This window comes from Schistocerca americana, chromosome 1 (genome assembly GCF_021461395.2).
Source record: "Schistocerca americana isolate TAMUIC-IGC-003095 chromosome 1, iqSchAmer2.1, whole genome shotgun sequence".
NCBI lineage: Eukaryota > Metazoa > Arthropoda > Insecta > Orthoptera > Acrididae > Schistocerca > Schistocerca americana.
In genome coordinates, this window is record NC_060119.1 from 854,654,998 (window position 1) to 854,668,165 (window position 13,168).

At 47.4% G+C, this 13,168-nt stretch overlaps 1 protein-coding gene and 1 pseudogene across 1 annotated transcript in view; one reads left to right on the forward strand and one right to left on the reverse strand.

Annotated features, from left to right (window-relative positions):
* The window catches only part of LOC124613525 (CD63 antigen-like), a 420,885-nt gene that overhangs the window by 165,947 nt on the left and 241,770 nt on the right, over positions 1–13,168 (reverse strand). The gene's annotated exons all lie outside the window — the stretch shown is intronic.
* LOC124555602 lies at positions 10,001–10,118 on the forward strand (annotated as a pseudogene).

The following is a 13,168-nucleotide window of genomic DNA, read 5'->3' on the forward strand; positions in this document are numbered from 1 at the left end:
CTGCAGCCCCTATTTCGTGCGTTTTATATTGTAACTTACGCCCTACGAATAGATGCCGCTTAAAAGCACCAGCAAACTCAAAAAAAAAATGGCTCTGAGCACTATGGAACTGCTGTGGTCATCAGTCCCCTAGAACTTAGAACTACTTAAACCCAACTAACTTAAGGACATCACAAACACCCATGCCCGAGGCAGGATTCGAACCTGCGACCGCAGCGGTCGCGCGGTTCCAGATTGTAGCGCCTATAACCGCTCAGCCACCACGGCTGGCCACCAGAAAATTGGGGCTCTGTAGAAAACCCGTTGTCTGTTGGTTCGATCTATTGTAATAAAATCGAGAAAAACGTTACATCGGTGGTTGAATAATTTTCTAATTGTAAACCGTGTGTTATAAAAGTAAGCCATTTGAAGGCAAAGGTACAGTGAATAGCTATAAAAACACATTCTTCTTGGCAGGGTTGGTTGTAATTAAAGTCCATCTAATAACATATCTGCGATCAAAGCCTTCAGAAGATAGTAACAAGAGAGTAACATATAAAACGAGGTTGTAAATGTAGAAATTCTTCCTAGCATAATGAATAGAGACGCAGAGCTACAAAATGCGTGTTCTGGAGTTAGTTTGCGTCTCACTATCTCCATTTTTTTTTCCTTTTTTTACTCGCCTTCATGGGTCTAATAGGTTCTGAGAGTTACTTATTAATTTGATAGAAGTATGTTCGATATTACTTAAATATAAGAGACCTCTCCCTCCAACGCGCGTTTTTCCTTTTTTTCCTTTATTGTATTTCGATCCCCCCCTCCCATCCCAGAGGGGCAGCAGCTTAATACGCCGCTCTGCAGCCTACAGATAAAGTTAAAAAACATAATGAAGAGACATAACAACAAAAAGAGGTGATAAAACGGTGACTGTTTAAGACTGGTACATGGCGAAAACTTAGCAAACAGACAGGCACAATTTAAAACACGGCGACAGTCTGGTTTCTGTTCGCAGCACTTTAAAAGGGCACGCACAACACTGGAAACTCACGGAAAATACTGCACTATAGAGAACGATGGCATATGGGTATGGGGGGGGGGGGGGGAGGACCCAGACAGAGGAGGGGGGAAAAGGGGGCGAGCCGATGGAGGGAGAGGGCACAAAAAAAGAGGGGGGGGCAGGCGGATGCGAGAAAGGAATGGGGAAGACAGTGGAGGGGAAGAAAATGGACCTGGGGGAAGAGAATGGAGTCAGGTAGTGGGTAGGTGGAGAAAAAACAGGATGGAAGAGGGGGGAGAGGGGGCCCAGGAAAAGGACAGAGGGAAGGAGGGGGAGGTGAGGATCAGAGTTGATAGGAGGGATAAATGGAGGGAGAAAAGGCATCATCTGGGAGGGGGAGTCGACAGAAGCCTCCTCAGGAAAGGAGATGAAGGGTGTAGAGGTGGATAGTTGGGGGGACACAACGGTGAACGCGCGGCAGAGGGCGGGGGTTAGAGAGGAGAGGAGCAACCAGGGGATGAAGGGGATCAAGTCGGCGGGAGGTGCAGAGGATGCGGACATGTTCGAGGACAGACGCACGTTTGTTCGATTGGCTTTATCTGCAAGACAACTTGCACTACTTACAGTAATAATTTTGCGCTTTCTTATTTAAACACTTAGATTTCACATGTTGCAAGGATTCTGCTACTGAATAGAAGTAGTGATCAAGTAAGAAGGGTTTTACTAAAAAGTTAGAGTGATGACTAGCATATGGAGAAGGTAGGGTATGTGCGTTTAAATAGAACTAATGTAGGGATTTTACACCCGTCCATAACCGTGTTATTTGCGAGCCAGATGCAGCCAACAACTGCCACTCGAGCGCGCTTCGATCGCGTTTACCACGTTGAGGCATACCGAGCGTACGCGGAAGCCGAATCGTTTCCGAGCGGTTAGCAGCGCGGTGGAGATGTCTCGAGTCAGCAAGGCGCACGATGTACGCCACGGCTGGTGTGCGGCGGCTTAAGAAATACCACGTTCGACAAGGAGCGTCAACAAGAGCGCCGCAAACACCAGGCGGCCGCGGTGTCAGAAGAAGGAAAGAGGAAGAAAACGCCCGCTACTAGCGACCCACGCGCAGAGCGGGGCGTAGGACGAAGGGCGTGGTGTACGAGCGAGGCTGGTTTACTCTGGTAGCCAGCCAAGCACGTCGATCACATTGAGCTGTTCCGCAGAGCTGTGCCGGGCCACAGGGCAGCAACAGCCACAGTAGATGACGGACCTGGCTCTACAGTCTACACCATCCGCCAACGCTTGCCGAACTTCCGGATGCGAGACCACCACCTGTCTTTCAGGTAAAAGCTGACTATAGACGGTTCTTGCTGCTTATCATACGGTGGGCCAAGGCGACGCTGTCGAAAAAGACAGATCGTGATGCGTATGTCACAGCACGTGACTCTGAAGGTTTTACTAGTGCCAGCAGTCGTCTCTGGCGGAGACCGAACAGCTATTTCAGACTACTGGCCATTAAAATTGCTACACCACGAAGCTGACGTGCTACAGACGAGAAATTTAACCGACAGGAAGAAGATGCTTTTCAGAGCATTCACACAAGGTTGGCGCCGGTGGCGACACCTACAACGTACTGACATGAGAACAGTTTCCAACCGATTTCTCATACACAAACAGCAGTAGACCGGCGTTGCCTGGTGAAACGTTGTCGTGATGCCTCGTGTAAGGAGGAGAAATGCGTACCATCACGTTACCGACTTTGATAAAGGTCGGATTGTAGCCTATTGCGATTGCGGTTTATCGTATCGCAACATTGCTGCTCGCGTTCGTCGAGACCCAATGACTATTAGCAGAATATGGAATCGGTGGGTTCAGGAGGGTAATACGGAACGCCGTGCTGGATCCCAACGGTCTCGTATCACTAGCAGTCGAGATGACAGGCATCTTATCCGCACGGCTGTAACGGATCGTGCAGCCACGTCTCGATTCCTGAGTCAACAGATGGGGACGTTTTCAAGACAACAACCATCTGCGCGAACAGTTCGACGACGTTTGCAGCAGCATGGACAATCAGCTCGGAGACCATGGCTGCGGTTACCCTTGACGCTGCATCACATGCAGGAGCGCCTGCGATGGTGTACTCAACGACGAACCTGGGTGCACGAATGGCAAAACGTCATTTTTTCGGATGACTCCAGGTTCTGTTTACAGCATCATGATGGTCGCATTCGTGTTTGGCGTCACCGCTGTGAACGCACATTGGAAGCGTATAATCGTCATCGCCGTACTGGCGTATCGCCCGGCGTGATGGTATGGGGTGCCATTGGTTACACGTCTCGGTTACCTCTTGTTCGTATCGATGGCTCTTTGAACAGTGAACGTTACATTTCAGATGTGTTGCGACCCGTGGCTCTACCCCTCATTCGATCCCTGCGAAACCCTACATTTCAGCAGGATAATGCACGACCGCATGTTGCAGGTCCTGTACGGGCCTTTCTGGATACAAAAAATGTTCGACTGCTGCCCTGGCCAGCACATTCTCCAGATCTCTCACCAATTGAAAACGTCTGGTCAATGGTGGCCGAGCAACTGGATCGTCACAATACGCCAGTCACTACTCTTGATGAACTGTGGTATCGTGTTGAAGCTGTACTGTACACGCCATCCAAGCTCTGTTTGACTCAATGCCCAGGCGTGGGTACTGATTTCTCAGGATCTATGCACCCAAATTGCGTGTAAATGTAATCACATGTCAGTTCTAGTATAATATATTTGTCCAATGAATACCCGTTCATCATCTGCATTTCTTCTTTGTGTAGCAATTTTAATGGCCAGTAGTGTAACTGCTGGCTGCGCGTTTCAATGCCTGTCAGCTCTCGATAGCACACGGAGAAGTTTACACCTTTAGTGGGCACGTTTTCAACTACCTGTTGATTTCCCGTCGGACCTGCTCGGAGCCGAGCATTCGTTAAGTGTGGCGGACAACCCGACTAGTAGGACGTCACAAGCTCGTTGCAGGGAGCGTATTTCTCGCGTACCCCGGCCAAGACCGATTACACCGTGACAACTACAGGAAAAGGCCTTTTGAACCAACTGGGCGATTAGCTGCCTGTTGTTATGTGGCTGGTAATTTTTTTGCTGTATCTTCTTGCATTATACTACGAGTATACCGATCATTGTTCCCTGGCCACTTAGCTATCGTGAGGAGCCTCAAGTTAGCTAGCTTCGGGCTGCCCCAAATGTTGCTCATCTCAGTAGTGTACTGTCAGTTATGACGATAGGAACGTAAGGACAACGCAACACCCAGTCTCCAGGCGGAGAAAAATCTGAGATCCGGCCGCAAATCGAACCCAGGCCCCTTCGCTTAGCAATCTGCTGCGCTGAGCAAGTACCGAGGTGGAAGTGGGAGAAATTCAGAGATGCTTTAGCTCGCCTACGGGGCGCTGAATTTCAAGAAGGCATTCAGTCCGACCACGTCCAAAGTCCAAACCAGGTGCATGACATCAGAAGCGCGGAGGTGCGCTCCTTCCGGCGTCCATTCCCGGACGCGCCTGGCGGAAGACGTCACCAGCTCGGGGCCGGCTCATTGGCCCCGCACGGGGCTGCTGTCTCTGCCGACCTCAGACACAGCAGCTGTGGCCGCACCCATACACGCGGGGAGGCGTGCAAGCGGCACAAAACGACCGGCACAACAATTCGGAGGTGCGTCCGGCATTCACATGAAATCGGAAAGCGGTTACGTGACGTACCTCGCTCGCTACTATTCAGAGGCCGTATTGGTAGTTTACATGCAATAACATTCGTGTTATGACAGTACGCCGTTTTAAGGCAAAGGCACTACGAAGTGCACTCTAAGTGCGATTTGTTATAACTAATTGTCGGTTAATGACACATTCTTTGTAAAAGTCCTGAAAAAAATTACTATGAAAGGTTTCAAAGCACTCATTTGCACGCTATCGCTGTGGTCGTGTGGTTAGAGACGTAAGGGTGGTGGGAGAAAGGAAGTAGGTTGGTAGCTCTCTACATGCTAAATTTTTTTTGTTTGACCTTCACATTTGTAACACATTCTGTGAGGTTCTTATTCATGTAACAGAAGTACGTTCTGCAATATTCGACGTTACTTACATATAAATGTGTGTTATCTCATTAATGAGTTCCCATCATTTTGTGGCTGATGAAAAAACGAACGATGAAATTGCTGCAAATGAAAGAACCAGCAATGATTCTTATATTGTTTCTTGACACAAATATTAGACCGTTTTTCCCGAATATGCAGCGGCTACCCTGGGTGTAACTTTGAGGTTCGCCGATGACATTGTAATTCTGTCAGAGACAGCAAAGGACTTGGAAGAGCAGTTGAACGGAATGGATAGTGTCTTGAAGGAGGATATAAGATGAACATCAACAAAAGCAAAACGAGGATAATGGAATGTAGTCGAATTAAGTCGGGTGATGCTGAGGGAATTAGATTAGGAAACGACACACTTAAAGTACTAAAGGAGTTTTGCAATTTGGGGAGCAAAATAACTGATGATGGTCGAAGTAGAGAGGATATAAAATGTAGACTGGCAATGGCAAGGAAAGCGTTTCTGAAGAAGAGAAATTTGTTAATATCGAGTATAGATTTAAGTGTCAGGAAGACGTTTCTGAAAGTATTTTTGTGGTGTGTAGCACTGTATGGAAATGAAACGTGGACGATAAATAGTTTAGACAAGAAGCGAATAGAAGCTTTCGAAATGTGGTGCTACAGAAGAATGCTGAAGATTAGATGGGTAGATCACATAACTAATGAAGAGGTATTGACTAGAATTGGGGAGAAGAGGAGTTTGTGGCACAACTTGAAAAGAAGAAGGGATCGGTTGGTAGGACATGTTCTGAGTCATCAAGGGATCACCAATTTAGTATTGGAGGGCAGCGTGGAGCGTAAAAATCGTAGAGGGAGACCAAGAGATGAATAGACTTAACAGATTTAGAAGGATGTAGGTTGCAGTAGGTACTCGGAGATGAAGAAGCTTGCACAGGATAGAGTAGCATGGAGAGCTGCATCAAGCCAGTCTCTGGACTGCACAACAACAACAACCCAGGGTGTGATTAGGCAGAAATCTAAGAGTACAGCTTAAATTGTTGCTAGTAAAACGAGCTGCAATTACATATACAGGGTGTTTCACAATTCACTTTACACCCTTCTAGAAGTTGTAGAAGGAACATAGTAGATCAAGTTTTATATTGGAACTTATGTTCGGAAAGGTTATCCAGCGACGCTACCGAGCATCAAAGATACAGGCAACAGCGCCTATAGATGTACAGTAAGTATATACAGGGTGATTCCGTGATGATGTTACGAACATTCAAGGATGACGGAGACAGATAAATGTATCAATCTGAGATAAGGGTCCCTGGTTCTGAAACGAATGAGTCTAAAATTTATAGCGAAAATCGTTCTGATACCTCTGACAGTGGGATACCTGTACCAGTAATGCTGTTGCTAAGAATGTCGGATGCGCAACTCTCAGAGGTGCTAGTACGGGCCAAGACGAGAAAAAATTAATACCTGAGGAGGTACGAGCGCTTGTTCATCTTCGCTAGTGTGAAACACATCTCCTCAATTAACAAGTACTCATAATAACTCTTAAGGTATGCATTTTAGAGCTCATGTTTACTTCAAACACACACACACACACACACACACACACACAGACACAGACACACACACACACATATATATATTGAAAGGTGGCTACACTGAGTCACAGCGCCAGAGATTGCGCCAAAGAGTATGATTCAGCCGCCTCCACTGGCAGTGCTTGTCGAGAACTCGTCGTGGAGAGTGCTTATTGAGAAGTGGGCAGTAGGAGTTCTGATGTAGCCGTGACTAGTTGTGAGCATGTTGTATGCAGTTGTTCTGATGGGCTAGACAGTCGATGCTGTTCGATTGCAAATGTTGTAATGATCAGTGTGTATGTTTCGTCAATATATATGAGGATAAAGAAAATCTTTTATTTTTTATTTCAAATGTGCTAAATAACAATGCCTCTTGGTCACAAGTTCAGTCAACAAAGCATCTGGCTTGTGTTCATGTATTAGACTGTAATTCGGGTTTCTATGTGCAATTGTAGTATTTCAGTTTTATTTAATCAATTCAGTGTAAATGGTATTTAAAATACCTTGTCTTACTGAGGAAGAACCGTGCCAGATATGTACGTTGAATCAAACTTCCACCCACAGAACCGTTACATTTGTGTTTTATTGTTGTGTAGTTTTGTTTCGTAGCTTTTATAGTTGCTGGGGACTTAATTAATTAATTGTGTTAACGGAAGTTTTCTTTCATTCTTTGTTGTTATTTTAAGCAGTCAGTAATACTAGTCAGGGCCAACCGGTTACGAGACTGCGTAACAGGACACACAGCGACTAAAATTAAAAATTATTTGCATTATATTTAATTAAGCCCCCAAGCAATATATATATATATATATATATATATATATATATTCCTGTCCTTCATAAGTCTTCGACTGAAAACATTTCAACAGACAAGATCGCATAAATTCGTCTTTATTTCTCACTTGTTACTAAACATGTTCATTGCGAGTTAGAGCCACATGACATCGGGTCATTACGGTGGATAAAATATAGCATTTCATACTAAGGTTTGTCAGAAATAAAACATTTACATTTAAAAATCACCTTATGCAACGCCATGTCCGCATACGTAGCGCTCACAGATGATTGTTAATTCTTAAAAATCACAATATACAGTAAAATGCACACTGTATGTTGTCAATAATATTAGGAAAAACTACCGTAAAGGTGACCCATTGAGTTGCAGACAGGCACGACGAAAAGACTGTTACACATTAGAGCTTACGCCCAAAGCCTTCTTCATCAAAGAAAACACACATAAATTCACATAAGCAAGCACACATGACCGTTAACACCGGCGGCTCCAATCGGAGCTTTGGCCGAAATCTATAATGTGTAACAGTCTTTTCATTACACGTGTCTGGAACTCAATTGGACATCTTTCCGAATAAAGCAGAAGCAGTCTTGATCGCTTAACTTTTTTAATGGTGACCGGTTTCGATCTTTATATCAGATCGTCTTCGGACCATGAATGTCTGCCGCAGGCGGTGGCTCATGGAAATCCTCTTGTTCGTGGCTGGTGGTGTACAAACAAGAGGACTGTCATGCGCCACCGCCTCCAGCAGACATTCATGGTCCGAAGACGATCTGATATAAAGATCGAAACCGGTTACATTAAAAAAAGTTAAGCGATCATGACTGCTTCTAGTTTATTTATAGTAATAACAGATCGCTGTTTTTCCTATATAAGAACTATGTTCTTTAAAATGTTAAAGGCCATCTTTAGGGTGAGCACCAATCTGTCCTTTTCCTAGTATGGTTGTTATTCCGACCTCGGGCATACATTGTATTTGTGGTTTTTAAGAATTAAGAATCATCTTGAGCGCTATGTTTGTTGACATCGTCATGTGCACAGGGTAGTTTTTAAATGTAAATGTTTTATTTGGGATAAACCTATGTATGAAGTGCTACATTTCATCCACCTAAATGACAACATGTCATTAACACGCAGTGAGCATGTTTAGCAACAAAAACGTTTTGAAGACCAGAAGGTAACAATTATGCTGGTCGAAAACAGTTGTAAAAAATGAAGAGGAATTTACGTGATCTAGCTACTGAAAGTTTTACGCCGAGTAAAACACGTCGCTTCTTTTAATTTATCAACATGAGAAAGTTCAGTAAAAATTTTTTGGCTGTTTATTTTCGAATATGTGAAGATTTTTGTGGGTGTGGTTAAGTAGGAACCTAAGAAAATCTGTGTGTGAAATCTTATGGGACTTAACTGCAAAGGTCATCAGTCCCTAAGCTTACACACTACTCAACCTAAATTATCCTAAGGACAAACACACACACCCATGCCCGAGGGAGTACTCGAACCTCCCCCGGGACCAGCCGCACAGTCCATGACTGCAGCGCCTTAGACCTTAGACGGAACCTAAGAGTACAACTTAAATTACTTGCGAATGGAACGAGCAGCAATCATATTTAGAGTGTTGCCTGTCACAAATATTTAGCTGCTATCGAATCCTTGACAAAGCTTTCGTAAATTTATGTTTTAAGACTAAGATCACACCACACAACCAAGAGACGACACGTGACCGCTTTCCAATTTCAACCGAATGCCAGACGCACTTCCGATTTTTTAGTCACACGTGCCTGGAAGCGTACTCCTCAGGCACACACTTTGAAAGCCCAGATAAGCTGGAGATGAGGTGCGTCCCACAAGCAGCAGACGAGGCGGATCAGGACACAGCGACCTCCGCCTCTGCAGCAGCCAGGAGAAGGGCAGGCGAGACGTCTGTTTCGTGGAAGGTGATGACAACAGCCAAGTGGGGGGCGCCGACCGCTGTAGCACGGCGCCCAGCTCCAGCTATGCTGACGCTGCGCAAGTGGAGGCATCGGCAGCCTACTTCGTTTCAGCAGCTGCCAGCGGGTTCACGCGCATGCGCGGAACTGAAATCGTGTTTAAGCAGGACCCCCCGTATCTGGCTGCTTGGAGTGTAGCTCTCAGTTGCTGAAACAGCGTGTACCAAGCGGAAAGAACCTGCCAGACTCTGCACGGGGATATTTTTCTGGCGTTGCCAACCTACTTGGGATGGTGGTTATCGCTGAAACAACCGATTTTCGATTATACCGGTTTTTTCGCCATCCGTTTAACCTGACTGCTAAATTCGCTCAAATTAACTACATTCCGAAATAATCATATCTCAGTTTTTTATTTGTTGTTATTTCGAGTTATAAACGTACTAACAAATAATGAAAAATTTCAGTGCAGGTGAAAGAGAGGAGGAGGTCTCGATCGATATGGGGCTGAGGTTGTGGTAGTTATCGGTCTCACTGTCTCCAGCAACGCTGGTAAAGCTGAAGGAGACAGGCGCTGCAACGGCGAGAGCTAGAGGTCATAAGCTGGTGACTTCACTGCAGCGTCACTTTTGGATGGTACCAATTTTTCACCCTGGCAACGGCCTTGCCACAGTGGCTACACCGGTTCCCGTCAGATCACCGAAGTTAAGCGCTGTCGGCCGCGGCCGGCACTTGGATGGGTGATCATCCTGGCCGCCATGCGCTGTTGCCGTTTTTCGGGGTGCACTCAGCCTCGTGATGCCAATTGAGGAGCTACTCGACCGAATGGTAGCGGCTTCGGTCAAAGAAAACCATCATAACGACCGGGAGAGCGGTGTGCTGACCACACGCCCCTCTTATCCGCATCCTCGGCCGAGGATGACATGGCGGCCGGATGGTCCCGATGGGTCACTTGTGGCCTGAAGACAGAGTGCAAGAATTTTTCACCCTGAAGCAACCGCAAAATTAAGGGTTAAGCTATTATCCCAAATTTATGGCAAGTCTATGGAATTATGGGTACACTATGCGATCAAAAGCATCCAAACGCCTTGCTGAAAATGACTTACAAGTTCGTGGCTCCCCCATCGATAATGCTGGAATTCAATATGGTGTTGGCCCACCCTAAGCCTTGATAACAGCTTCCATTCTTGCAGGCATACGTTCAATGGTGCTGGAACGTTTCTTTGGGAATGGCGGCCCATTCTTCACGGAGTGCTGCACTGAGGAGAGGTATCGATGACGGTCGGTGAGGCCTGGCACGAAGTCGGCGTTCCAAAACATCCCAAAGGTGTTCTGTAGGATTCAGGTCAGAACTCTGTGCGGGCCAGTCCATTACAGCGATGTTATTGTCGCGTAATCACTCCGCCACAGGCCGTGTATTATGAACACGTGCTCGATCGTGTTGAAAGATGCAATCGCCATCCCTGAATTGTTCTTCAACAGTGGGAAGCAAGAAGGTTCTTAGAATATCAATGTAGGCCTGTGCTGTGATAGTACTACGCAAAACAACAAGGGGTGCACTCCCCCTCCATGAAAACCACGACCACACCATAACACCACCTCCGAATTTTACTGTTGGCACAAAACACACTGGCAGATGACGTTCACCAGGCATTCGCGATACCCACACCCTGCCATCGGATTGCCACATTGTGCACCGTGGTGATTCGTCGCCCCACATAACGTTTTTCCACTCTTCAATCGTCCAATGTTTACGCTCCTTAAACCAAGCGAGGCGTCGTTTGGCGTTTCCCGGCGTGACGTGTTGGTTATGAGCAGCTGCTCGACCTTGAAATCCAAGTTTTCTCGCCTCCCGCCTAACTGTCAGAGTACTTGCAGTGGATCCTGATGTAGTTTGGAATTCCTGTGTGATGGTCTGTATAGATGTCTGCCTATTACACATTACCATCCTCTTCAACTGTCGGCAGGTCACTGTCAGTCAACAGACGAGGTCAGTCTGTACGCTTTTGTGTTGTACGTGTCCCTTCACATTTCCACTTCACTATCACATCCGAAACAGTGGACCTAGGGATGTTTAGGAGTGTGGAAATCTCGCGTACAGACGTATGACTCAAATGATTCCCAGTCACCTGAACACGTTTGAAGTCCGTGAGTTCCGCAGAGCGCCCTATTCTGCTCTCTCACGATGTCTAATGATTACTGAGGTCGCTGATGTGGAGTGCCTGGCAGTAGGTGGCAGCACAATGTACCTAATATGAAAAACGTATGTTTTTGGGGAAGTCCGGATGCTTTTGATCACATAGTGTATATCAATCAAATTTACCATTTTTTATAAGGGACAGCCGGCCGCGGTGGTCTCGCGGTTCTAGGCGCGCAGTCCGGAAACGTGCGACTGCTACGGTCGCAGGTTCGAATCCTGCCTCGGGCATGGATGTGTGTGATGTCCTTAGGTTAGTTAGGTTTAAGTAGTTCGAGTTCTAGGGGACTGATAACCACAGCAGTTGAGTCCCATAGTGCTCAGAGCCATTTGAACCAATTTATAAGGGACATTGTGAATTTTTGCTTGTTATACACTCCTGGAAATGGAAAAAAGAACACATTGACACCGGTGTGTCAGACCCACCATACTTGCTCCGGACACTGCGAGAGGGCTGTACAAGCAATGATCACACGCACGGCACAGCGGACACTTCAGGAACCGCGGTGTTGGCCGTCGAATGGCGCCAGCTGCGCAGCATTTGTGCACCGCCGCCGTCAGTGTCAGCCAGTTTGCCGTGGCATACGGAGCTCCATCGCAGTCTTTAACACTGGTAGCATGCCGCGACAGCGTGGACGTGAACCGTATGTGCAGTTGACGGACTTTGAGCGAGGGCGTATAGTGGGCATGAGGGAGGCCGGGTGGACGTACCGCCGAATTGCTCAACACGTGGGGCGTGAGGTCTCCACAGTACATCGATGTTGTCGCCAGTGGTCGGCGGAAGGTGCACGTGCCCGTCGACCTGGGACCGGACCGCAGCGACGCACGGATCCACGCCAAGATCGTAGGATCCTACGCAGTGGCGTAGGGGACCGCACCGCCACTTCCCAGCAAATTAGGGACACTGTTGCTCCTGGGGTATCGGCGAGGACCATTCGCAACCGTCTCCATGAAGCTGGGCTACGGTCCCGCACACCGTTAGGCCGTCTTCCGTTCACGCCCCAACATCGTGCAGCCCGCCTCCAGTGGTGTCGCGACAGGCGTGAATGGAGGGACGAATGGAGACGTGTCGTCTTCAGCGATGAGAGTCGCTTCTGCCTTGGTGCCAATGATGGTCGTATGCGTGTTTGGCACCGTGCAGGTGAGCGCCACAATCAGGACTGCATACGACCGAGGCACACAGAGCCAACACCCGGCATCATGGTGTGGGGAGCGATCTCCTACACTGGCCGTACACCACTAGTGATCGTCGAGGGGACACTGAATAGTGCACGGTACATCCAAACCGTCATCGAACCCATCGTTCTACCATTCCTAGACCGGCAAGGGATCTTGCTGTTCCAACAGGACAATGCACGTCCGCATGTATCCCGTGCCACCCAACGTGCTCTAGAAGGTGTAAGTCAACTACCCTGGCCAGCAAGATCTCCGGATCTGTCCCCCATTGAGCATGTTTGGGACTGGATGAAGCGTCGTCTCACGCGGTCTGCACGTCCAGCACGAACGCTGGTCCAACTGAGGCGCCAGGTGGAAATGGCATGGCAAGCCGTTCCACAGGACTACATCCAGCATCTCTACGGTCGTCTCCATGGGAGAATAGCAGCCTGCATTGCTGCGAAAGGTGG